Source organism: Podarcis melisellensis (genome assembly GCF_964234715.1).
Source record: "Podarcis melisellensis genome assembly, chromosome: 3".
NCBI lineage: Eukaryota > Metazoa > Chordata > Lepidosauria > Squamata > Lacertidae > Podarcis > Podarcis melisellensis.
In genome coordinates this window covers 75,913,587-75,929,151 of record NC_138530.1, presented here as the reverse complement: position 1 = coordinate 75,929,151, position 15,565 = coordinate 75,913,587, and the positions used below count along the sequence as shown (strand labels likewise).

At 40.2% G+C, this 15,565-nt stretch overlaps 1 long non-coding RNA gene across 1 annotated transcript in view; it reads left to right on the top strand.

Annotated features, from left to right (window-relative positions):
• LOC309366174 overlaps positions 1–15,565 on the top strand; it is a 358,147-nt gene that overhangs the window by 172,364 nt on the left and 170,218 nt on the right. The window contains exons 8-9 of the long non-coding RNA XR_014166546.1: positions 5,807–5,908; positions 8,807–8,896. This is a non-coding gene — a long non-coding RNA (uncharacterized lncRNA). The remainder of the gene's footprint in view (positions 1–5,806; positions 5,909–8,806; positions 8,897–15,565) is intronic.

Genomic DNA, 15,565 nt, shown 5'->3' with positions numbered 1-15,565 from the left:
CCAAAATAACAAACAAAAACAACACCCCCCCTCAGTTTAAAAGACCACTTAATTAGCCAAACTTGCATATGTAGAGCTGTGTCTCATCAGCATATTGCTGACATCATACTCCTAAACTCTGGATGACCCCACTTAGCGGTTAAATACTCAGAACCCCAAAGACCCTGTACTGCAGGCTCCATGAGGCCAACAAAGCATCACCCTCTGGAAACAACCATCCAAGTAGGATCAGAACCATCGCAAAGCAGTGCCACCCACCTCTAACTTGGACAGCCACTCCAGAAGGATATCATGACAGACGGTATCAAAAGCCACTGAGAAGTTGAGAAGACTTAACAGGAACACATTTCCCGTGGTGGTATTCAATGCTGGTATTCAATACTCAGAGTAGACCCATTCAAACTAATGACCCTGTTTACCATACCCATTGAATCAATCACCCATCTTCTACTACCCTCCTGAGAAAAACCCTACCCCACCCTCCCATTGTATATAAGGGTCTGGTGACTTCTGTTTCAGTGTATCTGAAGAAGTGTGCATGCACACGGAAGCTTATACCAAGAACAAACTTATTTGGTCTCTAAGGTGCTACTGGACAATTTTTTAAATTTATATATATATATATTTCGACTGTGTCAGACCAACACGGCTACCTACCTGAATCTAATGATCCTAAGTTAACCATGCTTATTAACTTCAATGTGCCTATTCTGAGTAGGAATAGGTGTTTTCAAATGACACCTTTAGGGTTTCCCCCCACCTGAAATGGTACAATTATTCATCTAAGCCTGCTTATCTTGTCTGCTTTATTGAGGATGTTAAAAAAGCAGCAACAACTTGTGCTTCAAAAAAATTTAGAATGATTTGAAGAAAAGAGTCATTTTAGGAATGAAGGCGTTCTATCTTTGTGAATCAATTGTGGCTTTTAAGACATCCCTCCATACAAATATGCCAAGGTCATCACCAGATTGCACAATTATGTAGAAAAGCTCACCTTTGCTGCTGTGCCTTGGTTTGCATGCAGAATGCTGCCTATTATGATTCCCAGCTTGTTAAAGCTTACCTATAACAGGGTGTGCTTTTCTCACTGTTATTACTGAGCACACATCCCCTGTTTTTCAGCATGATTTGTTCTGTTGCAGTTAACAATGGAGAATTAGATAATTCTTGTGTATTTTCGGAATGTAGCTGGCAGACAGAAAGATGGATCTGTGGCCCAGAGAGTCAGATTTCCCCTGTTTACATTAGGACTGTATTCTGTGCCCTGCAAAAGCAGACGGAAGAAGAATGCAGGGAAAAGATGCCCTTAAGTTGAGAATGGCTCTTCCCAAATATACATGCAGCACTTAGACAAAGATATGGACTCAAGCAGTCATTAAAAGAATATGGAATCTTCAGACAATCCTAACTTCTTGGATTCTTATTCAAGGCTGCAATTACTTTTTAAGATAGCATGCAGATTTCAAGTATTATATTTATGTCACTTCATTTGCATGCTAAATATATGACATTTGCATTTTAACTGAAGCATCTGCGCAGACAAAGATGTATAAGAAAATATGGTCTTGTAGAATTCTTAAACTGCGAAGGATCAGACATGTTACAATCTTAATGGTAAAAATACTCTTAAAAACAAAACAGAAAGCATTAATATTGATTTGATGAATAAAGTGAAATGAACAGGAAGAGAAATGGAAGGAGAAAGGCCTGTGGTGTATAAAATTATTAGTCTTTAAAAAATAAAATAAAAAGTAGCACAAAGCGACTTACAAAAAAAGAGAGAACACAATACATTAAAGCCAGCATAAAACTAAAAGAGAGTAGAAGCTAAAAACACATTCATGTTCATAAAAAAAGGCAGGACCAAGACATCCCACTCACTGAAGGAGACCACAGATAATTAAAGGCCAAAGGCATGACAGAAAAGAAATTTTTGCCTGGTGCCTAAAGATAGGTAATGATCCCTGGGGAGAGCATATATCCTGACTACTTTGAAATTACATTTGGGTACAATCTTTAAGGAAAAGTGAGTAAAAATAATAGACCAATTTCTGAACAATAATGGTTTTGGGTTGTTGTTGTTTTTTTACTCACAAAACAGCACAATCTCTTTGTGTTAGAGAAAAACATTACAAATTGTCCTATCAATGGTATATGACTCCACTCACATTGAGCAAAGTTTACACATTCTGTAACAGGCTGGAGCTGTGGACATCAGAATGCAGATATGGAACATACTTGGTAGACCTGTCCAATAATTAAAATCTTGGGAAAGGTAACATAAGTAAGACTATACCATTGGATCCCCCCCAAATTTTGTTAGGGTATTTAGGCCCACAAAACACAAAGTACTAACATGAAATGCAATAGTAGTTGCTTGCATACTTCTTGCACAAAAATGGAAAAAATAGGTCACCAGCAGTGAAGGAAATGAAGGAAGCAGTGATGAAAATTTGGAAGGTATCAGTGATGGATAAGCATACAGAATTTAGAGAAAAGAAAGAGAAGAAAGTCACCAGCAGTAGCATGGCCAGCGCAAGACACTTTCTGTCTGAAGCGAAGGACAAGAGGCACCCCTTCCATTGCATGTACAGAAGCTGACTGGAAGCCAGTGCTTCAATTCTGGTGATGGGACACTGCTCTTCACCACTGTAGAGGACAGGCAGCTTGCCTAAGGGATGCAGAGCAGGAATATGTGTGGCACACCACTCTGTCCTCTAACAGACAATGGCTAGGGGGCTCAAAAGTTGCCTCCTAGTCTCACTCTTCCTAATGGTTGGACCAATCCTGAGTGGTGGGTCGTGTCAGGGTCCTAGGAGCTGTTCCAATACTTCCATCTTTTACACGACCGTTAGAAGATATAGGAGCAGGTTCACCCTAACAGACTGCTATGCATGGCATGCTTTTTTGGGTCACACTAACAAAAATAACAACAACAATGGGATGAATCAAACATGATATTTACAAGCCACCAGCATTCTGAAGTACTTTTTAAGGCTAGAACAAGAACCAGGGAGTGCCATGAAATGAGAACTAAAAATAGCCCCTATTCTTATTAAGGTGTGTGTGGAAATACTCCAATATCCATTCAAATGAAATTACTATATGAGAAAGAAGTCAGAACTGGAATAATAGAACAAAGCCAAGGAAGGGATAAAGTTTAGATTTAATATCTTCATCAGTTTCCATGAGGTGTCTCAGGCTGTCAAATCATCTCCATTGGAATTTGCGAAAATCTAGCTAGTTGCGTAGCCTTGAAAATTAGACTTCACAAAAATTGTCTGGTTAGATAACAATCTGAGAATGACCAGAGTGGTGAGTGAGAAGCAAACTGAGAGACAAGTCCTTTTGCTTTTTTCATACTAATTTCTGTGTCTGGAGATTTTTGGGTTTTTTGCTATAAAATGGGGCGTGCATTGCCAACATGCAAGACTTGACACACCTATAAGCCTATGGGGTTTACATTGCTAAGGAAAAATGCTTCATAGTTCTTATTAGCATATCGGCTTTTGGACTGCTGGAAGGATAAAGGTAAGCAAAAGCACAGATTATGAAAGTTTGCCTGGCAAAGGCAATCACAAGATAGCGACAGAGAGAGTGTCATTAAGAACCCTTCATTAAATATTAACCATAAGTGTACATTCACACCTGGATCCGTAGTTTTTACCATGAAATTCAGCTTGTGCTAATGCTCTAGTGGGACCTTGTTGGTACTTAAGCCACAAATAGAGGAGCAGTTTGCACAACCAATGTTAATCTAGTTTGAATTTGTGCAGCAAATTAATGGGAGCATCAGAACAGCCAACGGAGCACAAACGTACCTGTGAGTTGTCCCTCTCAAATGCTCCCAGGAACCATTCAGCAAGATGGGTTATGGCTCCTCTCAGCCTAGCAGAAAGTAGTCTGGATAACAAACATTATAAGAGATGGACTTGGTTCCTTTTGTGGGGCATTAAATTGCAGAAATGCTATGCTGATTTTACTGTCTCCCAGATGAGTTTGTCTGAAGCAGCAAACATCTAGTGATTCCATTAATTTATGAATGAATGCAACTTTTTAAAGGACTAAGACTAAGGGCTGCATACATAGCCCTAGGCTATCTCTCCTGGAGAAACAGATCCTGAGCAAGGAATAACCAGGAAAACAAAACACTTCAGAAGGTTAGATTCCATATATCAGCAAAAGCTGGTATTATTGTATTAATATTTGTCTTTCTCCCTTTCCTATTATTGCCACTATTTTTGGGGAAAGCTGGAATATATAGACATTTTTAAAACACTGGATTTCTCTCATTTGGTTTTTCTTTTTACTTAAATTATGATGGAGCACCGCTTTGCTGGAGAAGAGAGGCTCCTAGCTCCTAATCTTACATCACTTGATTACAGAATATAAGAACTGGGCAATGAAAATTGCCTCCATGCTATCCAGTTTTGAAGTGATCTTATGATCACGGACTGATCATAAGATACTAATGTCAGAAAGGGAAAAGTACTTTCTCGGCACTTGTGTGTGAGACTGCCGTGCCTATGTTAGTAAACACAACAGACAATGTATAATTCAGTGCTCTGCTTTCTAGAAAGGTTCTATTTTATGACAGTATGCAGCTATAATCAGGTTGAACCAATCGGTGGTATTGGGCTGGTTATAAGGGAAGGATTAAAATTCCATTTTAAGACGAGCATTTTGAATTTCTCTCTCAATGGATCTTGGATGTAAATTATATTGGAAAGATAGGTATAGGGAGTCAACACATATGTAGTGGACTTTTTTGAGTGTTTAATCTGGGGTTGGTGTTCCTTTGACATCCCCATGCTATCTCACTGTTCACTCTGCCAGGCACCTAAACATTCATTACATCAGTATCTTGCTAATGCATATGAGATTCTTGCTGGTGAATTAACTTTTTTTATTTGCAAGTGTGTATGTACTGTAAATCTGGGCTTGATAATTAGTTTTGGCCAGTGGGCTGGATCAAGTTGTGGCCAACATTCTGTGGGGCCCATTTGACAGGTGGGTAGAGCATGCACCTCTCAGTCATCTGACATCATGTGACACTGGATGGATCTGACTCTGGCCCAAGCTTGCATTCAGCAGAGTCATATAGCACCAAACACAAGCCAGACTTGGAAAGGAACAACTGGGGCACCAGATGAGTGACAAGTGTACTTGGTTGGGGGTGGGAGGGAAAAGCCTCACGGGCTAAATTAGGAACCCTGGTGGATGTAATTTTGCCAATGGGGCAGAGGTTTCCACCTGTGATGTAAAAGAATGAATGCAATTGCATGGAGTCGTAGTGCTTCATGCTTCCAATGCTTTGTTTAACGTGTCTTTGCAGCCACTTTAGAGGACACCATCTGCAGGTTGACACCCCTCTCCCTTTGCCAAGAGAGAAGAAAAGATTATGATTTCACTGTGAAAGGTGAAATACCAATCTTTGCATTGAAAAATGAACCCCATCCCTTCCAAGCATTCCATGCCAATGTGTAACATTGTTGGGCTATATACCATTGCAACCATATGTACGTAGCCTTCATTTATTGCATATGTGGCTCTGTTTTGATTCTGTTTCCCCAAATATGTCCATTGATTACATCTGTGTTCATGTAAATTGAAAACCTATATGTACACATGCAGATGGTGCAATTTTAAGTAAATGCATATATAGTCAGGCACGTTCAAATTAAATCTACAAATGAACAGTGAGGTTGAAAAATGTGTTTTCTTTCCAAATGCAAATGTTTCAACATTTCAGAATAGAACATACACATATCCCACCAACTCATATATGTTTCACTTAAACTTCCAGGCAGCAAACAGAGGATCCACTCTCTAATACAGCCCTCCGAGGTGCAAAGCAACGGCAAAGCTGATTTAAAATTTGCAGAGGATGAGAGGTCTGGCAACATTGGTATGTTCCTCAGAGCTCGTAATCAAAACATTCCCTTGGTTTTCTTCAGCCACTTACTTCTACTCTGCCCTAACCCCTTTTAGCCAGCAGATCTAAGGGTTAGGATTCTTCTGTAAATCTTGTTAATATGGATTAATATAGGGTATCTCCACTTTCAATATACAGTGGTACCTCGGGTTACAAACACCTCGGGTTACAAACACTTCACGTTACAGACTCCACTAACCCGGAAGTAGTACCTTGGGTTAAGAACTTTACCTCAGGATGAGAACAGAAATCACGTGCCCATGGCGTGGTGGCAGTGGGAGGTCCCATTAGCAAAAGTGGTATCTCAGGTTAAGAATGGTTTCAGGTTAAGAACGGACCTCCGGAACGAATTAAGTTCGTAACCAGAGGTACCACTGATGTCCTGTTATTTCCTAATCTTACTTTGAACAAGAATGTCCCTGCTCCCTCATATGTATATATAACATCATCCAACACCTCCATTACATCTGAGGAACTAGATCTTTCCCGCATAGAGTCATGCCACAATAACCACTGTAGTCCTATTTTCCATAAATTTTCGAACGTCCCCTTAAAGCCTGTGTCTATTGACATGTCTTATATCAGTAAGTTAATTAACATGCTTTTTTCTTTTGTCTGTCATGAGGTCAAATCAAAATGAGAAGTAGAACTTGCAATTGGATCCATAATGCAATGCAAACTAAATAAATCCAACAACAATAACAACCATCATTTCTTGCCCACACTCTGGTATCCCTTTAGGTAAGAAGCATTTTCTGGGGGAGCGTGTAGCACCCAGCAGTGGTTGACCAATATGATTAAGAAAGGGCAACAACAATTTTTTAAAAGACTTACCCACCACCATCCTGCCCCATTTGTCCAAATAATGTATGGCCTAGCTTTTGTTTGCTCACAGAAAGCCCAATATTATACAAGTTTGAAAGTGTTATAAGGACATAGTTGCCCGTCAAATCCATTGCATATACACTGCTGGTTTTATTACCATTTTTGTCATCATTTTGGTTTGTATTTAGATTATTCTTGGAATATACAAGAAAAATAGGTATCTGTTTTTCTGTCCTTTAAAAACAGCTGCTTGCAAAAAACTGAGCACAGCCTTATTGTACATTTAAAAATAAATAAATCAGAAATTAAGAACACTGAGGTTTGGCAGATGTTGACTAATCTGTAGAAAACACTTCTCAAAATCTGGGTGAATGGATCAATAATATGAGTGTTTAATCAGGCAACCTAGCAAAGCATATTGGGAGTGGGGACAGGTAAATATTACAGGGAAGTAGTACCATCAGTCTAAATTGGTGCCCCCCCCATTCCTGTGGAATACAGAGCTGCGTATTAAGTTGGAATTGGCCCTAAACCTAAGGTTTGGATGCAATGTTTTCTCATATTTGGAGCTGCCAGATGTTTTATCTTTCCATGGCATCTTTTCCTGCTTCCTCCCCCCTCCCACCCCTTTTCATAAAGGGAGATGAGATGTGAAATGCCTAATATGTAATCAGCCTTTAGGAAACTCTTTATGCATTTCATTTTTGCTCATGTATATAATTTTTTACATGCTAAGTCCCTTGTGTTTTGTTTGAGGGTTGCCTTATCTATTGTCAGCCAATAATGCATTGAAAGATTTCTCACAATGATATGTGCACTGGCATATTATCTTGTTGAACTATTCAATTAAATATGATAATGTTGAACACATTGACATAGTTAAACACTCAGGTGAATGAGCAATTCACTGTGAAGTGTAGAAATATTTAACGTCATCTGCATGCCTCTGAGAAATCTATTTTTTTAAACAACACTTCAGGATTCAGAAAGAGATTTCTGCATGCAAACACATAGCTACCGCTGTGATAGTCCCATAGTTCAACACTCTTTAAAACACCACACACACACAAAAGCCTGTGAAGTATGACTTTAGTTGCTTGTGCCTGTGAGGCCAGGTAAGTCATTGTCCTGTGATGGTAGCAGATGTTCCTGGGTAGATGGAGCCTTGTCCTCTCCTGTCACAGTTCAGGGCTCACAGGGAAAGCTGACTGCAGCAGAGATATGTTTCAGTAGGGCAAAGTCATGACAGGCAAGGCAGGCTCTGTCAGGATTCTAGAAAGCACTGGCTGGAATATTGTCATTCAGGAGAGTTGTCCCAGCAAGGTGCAGTGGCCTTCTGAAGGCTGACCAGTCATATCCTGCTATTGGTCCTCTGTTTTTGTTCTCAAAGGGCTGTTGGCCAGTTCCACAGTAACTGGCTACAACAGTGTAGGGCAGGGATCAGCAAACTTTTTTAGCAGGGGGCCAGTCCACTGTCCCTCAGACCTCGTGGGGGGGGCAGACTATATTTTTTGGGGGGTGGGAATGAACAAATTCCACAAATAACCTAGAGATGCATTTTAAATAAAAACACACATTCTACTCATGTAAAAACACCAGGCAGGCCCCACAAATAACCCAGAGATGCATTTGAAATAAAAGGGCACATTCTACTCATGTAAAAACACCAGGCAAGCCCCACAAATAACCCAGAGATGCATTTGAAATAAAAGGGCACATTCTACTTATGTAAAAACAAGCTGATTCCTGGACCATCCGCGGGCCGGATTTAGAAGGCGATTGGGCCTGATCCCGCCCCGGGTCTTAGTTTGCCTACCCATGGTGAAGGGCTTGTGAAGACTGCCCTGTGAGTGTGGGCTCCAAGTGCAAAGAGTCCTGCAGAGCCACCTCTTCTAGAATGGAGAGTTTTGGAGTAAAGGACTGATAGCTTCTCAAGTCATACTTCCTCCCCCTCCATGTCATCCTCCAAGCCCATGGGGTGGTTGAGGTGAAATAATATTACTGCACCATGATTGTTTTGACTGGCTACTTTATTCCACTCTTCAGGCTTCCAGTATCAATGAGAAGAAGACAATCCCTGCCCTCAGGCTCGCAATCAGGAAACATACAAAAGGCAAAGGAAATGGAGGAGGAAAAGTAAGTCAAGGCACTCATTTTTACATGACACCTGGTACCAAGGGCAACAGAGCTTAATCCCCCTCTCCATCCCATTCCCTTGGTTGATGCTTGCTTTGAAGGGTGAGGCAAATCAAAGTGTGAGTTGTGATATACTTTGTTTCACAACATATCACGAGGCAGTGAAGAGGATGCACAATGATGCAGCATTTGGATCTCCAGCCACATCCAGTTCCATCCTTACCTTAGCTCTTGTTCACCATATTAAAAAAAATGGGCAATGTTTATCTTGTTGCATTTTCTGGAAACTGTCTGAAAATGGATTGTACTTCTGGGACAATGTAGAAACAGGAAAAAAAATATGCACTTCCTCCTGATTATCCTGCTGCAGCCCATTATCATTCTACAGCAGTGGTTCTCAACCTGTGGGTCCCCAGATGTTGTTGGACTACAACTCTCATCATTCCTAGACAGCATGACCAGTGGTCAGGGATGATGGGAGTTGTAGTCCAACAACATCTGGGTTGAGAACCACTGTTCTACAGGGATGAGCTCTCCTTGTATATTAACTGGAATTCACAAAATAAGGATGCATCACGAACTGCTGTGCTTCCTCTGTCAGCACTTCCCAGTTGAGTTTGAAACCACATTCAGAAACAAGCTTTGCTTCCAGTTCTAAGACACAGTCCTTTCCCACTCTTCTGGGTAATCATCACTGCATTGTTACTGAGTGTCACTGTTATCTGCTTGTCCTCTTCTTGGGCAAGATGCTTGAGCAATCAATGGGGGTGCAACTATAGGCATTCTTAGAATACACGCCTTATCTGAAACCATGTTCTTGTAGAGATTGAAACCTGCCTTGCCAGCTGACTTCAAGGTGCCTTTCAAGTTTGTTTGTTTATGTAATCAATTTACATACTGCTTTTCAATGTCAATCCCCCCACAAAAGCTGCTTATGAGCCACATGAAGAGCATACAGCTAATAGAACTTAAGGCCACAAACACCACAAAAATCTAAAAACAAAACAATGTTTCTAAACATTTTTAAAATCCCAGAGGACGTCCCATAGTGTTGGCATTAAAGGGTCATTAATCAACAGTTCTATGATATAAAAAAGGAAGCAAAGTATTAACCAATGCTTGTGTCCAACTGTGATTCAGGTATAGTAGATTAGATAAAATCATGGTAGGTTCAGGTTAGAGTCACCTTCCAGTGATTGGACTGGAGGAAACATATTTTCAGATTCATCCAGTTTCTCAGCTGTCAGCCTCAGGACAATAGCAAAAAAACCCCTCTCTTTCCTACATTTTAAAAATCCATCACCGTGAGTCCAGTCTTCCTCTTTTTTGTGTATGTCTGTAGGACTGAAGACGTTCTCTGTTGTTGCCATAATGTAATTCACTTTTTGACCATTTGGCCACGTATTAGCATTTCTCTGACACCTAAGCCCTTTCCCCCACTCCATATTCAACAACTTGAGTTCACTACAATCTTTTTTTGTAGCACAAACCCTGGAAGGAACTTGGGGCTAAGCATTTGCTCCTGTTATAAGCTGAAGGTTATGCTAAAGCACATAATATGCTGAAATCATTCATTCTGCGTATGACCTCTGCATAAAGTAAGATACAGAAAGGTTCCTCATAAATACATGCTGAAGAGAGAAAATAAAGTTGCAAACAACCCTTGGGACAGGAGGACTTCTTGACGGAGGAGGAGGGGGAAATCAACAACCCAGAGCATACAGGAGATTGCATAAGCGAAAAGTATTCTGACAGTAGTGCTGTCAAAAAATGCTGTTTGCTAAGTTTTTTTTTAATACAAAAACTATATCTTATGTACTTTGGACAAAAAAATCAATACAACAAATCTCTCTCTTCTCCACAAATGAATACATTTGATAAAACTGGACATTTCAGTAAGGCTTTTGACAAAGCCCCCCATGATTTTCCTGTGGAGAAGCTGGTAAAATGTGGGCAGGATTAGGTTATTGTTAGGTGGGTTTGTGGTTGGTTGACCGGCTCAGTCCAACGTGTGCTCATTAGTGGTTTCCTAGCATCCTGGAAAAGTGACAGGTTGGGTGCTATAGGGTTCTGTCCTGGGCCTGTTGTTGTTCAATATCTTTATAGAAGACTTGGATGAAGGAATTGAGGGCATGCTCATCAAATTTGCAGATGACACCAAACAGGGAGAGGTAGCTAGTGCTTCAGAAGACAGAACTGGAATTCAAAATTACCTTAACAGTTTGGAGAACTGAGCCAAAACTAACAAAAGAAATTTCGATAGGGACAAATGCAAGGTTCTACACTTAGGCAGGAATAACCAGCAGCACAAATATAAGATGGGGGCCAACAGGCTTGTGAGTAATACATGGGGAAAGGATCTAGGGGACTTAGTAGACCATAAGCTTAACAGCAGTCAACAGTGTGATGCAGCAGGAAGTAAAGCTAATGCAGAAATCTAGTGTCCAGATCAAGGGATGTTATAGTCTGCCTTGGTCAGACTACATGTGGAGTGCTGTGTCCAATTATGTGTGCCACAATTTCAGAAGAACATTGACAAGCTGGAATGTGCAGTGGATGGTGACCAAGATGATCAAGAGCCTGGAAACCAAGCCTTATGAGAAATGTTTGAGGGAGTTCAGTATGTTTAGCCTGGAAAAGAGGAGACTGAGAGGAGATATAATAGTCATCTTCCGATATCTAAAGGGCTGTCACATGGATGATGAAGCAAGCTTTTTTTCTCATGATCTGGAGAGTAGGGTCTGAACCAATGGCTTCAAGTTACAAGGAGATTCTAGCTAAACATTAGGGAGAACTTTGTGATGGTAAGAGCTGTTTGACAGTGGAACGGACTCCCTCAGAAAGCGGTTACTTGGAGGTTTATAAGCAGAATTTGGATGACCATCTGTCCTGGATGCTTTAGTTGAGATTCCCGTATTTCAGGAAGTTGGAGTAGATGACCCTCGGGGTCCCTTCCAACTCTACAGTTCTGATTCTGTTATGTAAAATTGGTGGTGCATCTACACACAATTATGATAACAAATATGCAGTGCATTCCTGTGGATGTCTGCTTAGAAGTAAGCCCCACTGAGTTCAGGCAAGTGAGTAAATGGTTGCAGCCATACAGAGACAACTAGCAAATGGTCAAATCCTATGCATAGTTATTCAGAAGTAAGTGAAGTCTCACTGATGTCAGTACAGTGGTACCTCGGGTTACATACACTTCAGGTTACATACACTTCAGGTTACAGACTCCGCTAACCCAGAAATAGTGCTTCAGGTTAAGAACTTTGCTTCAGGATAAGAACAGAAATCGTGCAGCAGGAGGCCCCATTATCTAAAGTGGTGCTTCAGGTTAAGAACAGTTTCAGGTTGAGAACGGACCTCCGGAATGAATTAAGTACTTAACCCGAGGTACCACTGTAAATGTGTATAGAATGTTATGCATGCTTACCTAGAAACAAGCCTCACTGAACACTGAATTCAAGGTCAACCTAAAATGATAGTTCTGTCAGCACAAGTGTTTCTGCTTGCTAGATCATGTCTCTTGACACCCTTCACCATGTTCTGTGGGTTTTTCTAACCCTCCCAAACAGGCTTAGGGAAAGTGCAGGGGTCATGTGGGGGGGAGAAGAAAGGCGAAAGTCCTGTTGTATTAGCCGGATTGTTGCACTGGATTCTGCTAGCACAAGTTGAATCTGGCCCAGAAATACTTATTTCTGAGTAATGGGATGGCTTTGCATAACAATAAATAATTCCACATATGAATGGATGGGTCTTGCTTTGACCAAGGCTCTCTTGCCCCCTTGCTTTTTGGAATTCTTAATCTCTGAGGAAGTAGTAGAATCTAATTCAAACATTTTGTTTTTAAAAACTAGGGCCCTAGTCAACTAAATTGTTGTGCTGGCAGAGGACAATGCAAAGACTTTCAATACAGCAATGGGACTTTCTTCTCTCCCCCACCCTGTGCCCACTCAATTTGCTCCAGAGGGTTAGGAGAACCCTTAGAACAGTATGTGGGGGTGGGGGGGGGAGAGATGGGAGATTTTTCCATTGGCAAGCAAAAATGCCTGTGCTGAGAGAATGATCTCCGTAGTGCTGTGCTGACTGCAACCACTAGTCACACTCAGTTATTCATTTTGAATGTGTTTTTAGAAATTCCAAATTAGTTCAGCATTTAATTGCAGTAAGTATTTATTTGCCTTAATGTGGGCAAAGAAGTCCAAACTAATACAGGAGGATTGCCAGTCCTAGAGATTTTTGCTTTCTCTTCACTCTATCATTTTCTGTAATGGCTTCCTAAGAAATATGGTTTGTCCAAATCTCTGTATACATGCTAAGCTGCCTAATACTTAGGCTGCATTCAAACAGCAGTTTATTCCATTTCCCTGACATTTCCCTGACTGTTAATTCCTTCATTATATTTGAGCTTCCACACAACATAAAATCCACTTCTAGAAATATAATGGAATATGACTCATGTTTAGCACTCATTTCCATATTATTTGATCTAGAAAAAAAATCCATTTACAGCCTCCTTAACCTGGAAAATTAAAGGAGTAAAGTGATCAAATTTGGGGCAGTAAACTGGCATACAGTTCTTTCCTGCTGTTTTTGTGGTGGTCTCATGGGAGAACAGAAGCATACATGTGCAGAAAGGATGGGAAGTAGTGACATTGTCCAATTACATTCATTGTTGTGAGACACTATGCCTATTCATGCAAATGAAATTTAGTGCAACATGCCAGTGCTGCAAAAGCCCCAATTCCAAAGCCCCAACAGGTACTGCAGTGCAAATGGAACATTAGAAAATGCAACAGAAGCACCGACATTATAACCAGGAAAACTAATGCAATTTTCCTCATGTCGGAATGCACCTTGCATCAAACCATTGGTCTACCTAATCCATTATTATCTATACTGACAGGAGCTTCCCCATGGTTTCAGACAGTGAGATCCTTTTCTAGCCATTCTATGTGTTGAGATCATTGCAACTGGAGATGCCAGGGAATGACTTGGAATTCATATAATGTGCTTTACAGTATAATTTACAATCCCTACTAACGAAGATATAGCCTCTCTAGGGTTGGAGGTAATGAGGGCAGTCCTCATTGCCCACAAAAGACCCTTCTGGACTTCTGATTTTAATGATCAGAATGAGTTACTTCCCTTCCCTCTTCCCCCTGGGATTCTCTTCTGGTTCATGTTCAAAGCAACCAAGGTTGAAATCCTATTCAATCCTTACTATATGGGAGTTGGTCCCATGGAAATCATTGATATTTGCAGTGAACTCTCTTTTCTTCAATTCTTGTTCTGCCTTTCTGAACAAGGTTTATGGCTCAGGCACAGATTTGGTTTGACTCTGTGACATAGTTTTTATTTAACAATGTTATTTTTAGAAATGCAAAGATGCTGATATGAATAACTCGTTTAAGGCGTGCAAAATCAGAAAGCTTATATACCCTAATGGATGGAATTTCATCAGCACAGGCAAGCTTTGCAATTGCAAAGTAATCTTCAGAAGTAATGCAATGATAACTAATTCTTAGCAACACATAGAAAATGTTGGTTAGAAATGCAGATATTTTGAGTCACTTCAGAAACAAAACAAAACATTGTCCCCTTTCCTATTTGGAATCACTTACTCTCAGAGATGAACACAGCAAACAGCTGTCTTTAGTGAGAAAACCGTTTTATGGCAGATCCTCAAGACATTTGCAATATAGGCAGAACAAGAGTTAAGAGCAACACCTATGCAAATGTACTCTCTCTCTCCCCCTCTCCCAATTGCCTTTCTTCAGCCTTGGTTCTTGGATAGCTAGATGCAAAATGAGACTGACATGCTGGATACATGGATATCAAGGCTGTGGTTTCCCTAGCAACAGTAACCACATAAAAAGGTCTTAGAACTTTCTCCATTTCTCATGAGACACTTCAGTTATTCACATAAGGTGATGAATGAATATGATTGGCTCAGGAGAAGCAGGACTAATAGAAAAGAGTTATTGAGACTATTTTCTTATAATTTAACAGTCAAATACTGAGAGTAGATCTTATTTGCTTTTAAATTTAATACACAATTGAACACCCATAGACCCTGTGGTGCTCATGATCAGGATCTGAATCCAGTACAGTAGTATCATCTGAAAGGTTTGGGGATTATCCAGAATATTTAGTAGGAAGATGAAAGAAACAGGAGAGATGTCTGCTTTTAAAAAAACAACACACACACACACACACACATTGGTATGGTTGCACAGGAGGAGATAAGAAGTTTAATTGCATTTGTATTGCAAAGTGTCTTGCACCCATAATGTCTTGTGTTAATTTATTGTGATGGATACAGTTTGGAGGACCAAACTAAGGCCCCCATTTGCATACATGGCAAATGTAACAATATGGATCTCCAAATGTTCTTTATTTATTTTGGCTCAGAATCCATCATTACACTAATCATTCAAAGAGTTACTATGAGGACATTGTAAAATTGTTTTACAATCTTAGTAAAAGCTTCACTTTATTTTGTACATCAGTTAGATATGATATCTAGATCAATATTTTCCATGGAAACATATATATAGTTTCACATGTTGTTTGTCTAACATAGCCTATTCACACATATAAGGTTTCAGTGATCTGTGATGAACATGCATGCGTGAACCAGGTCAGATGAAGATGAAGAACACTAAA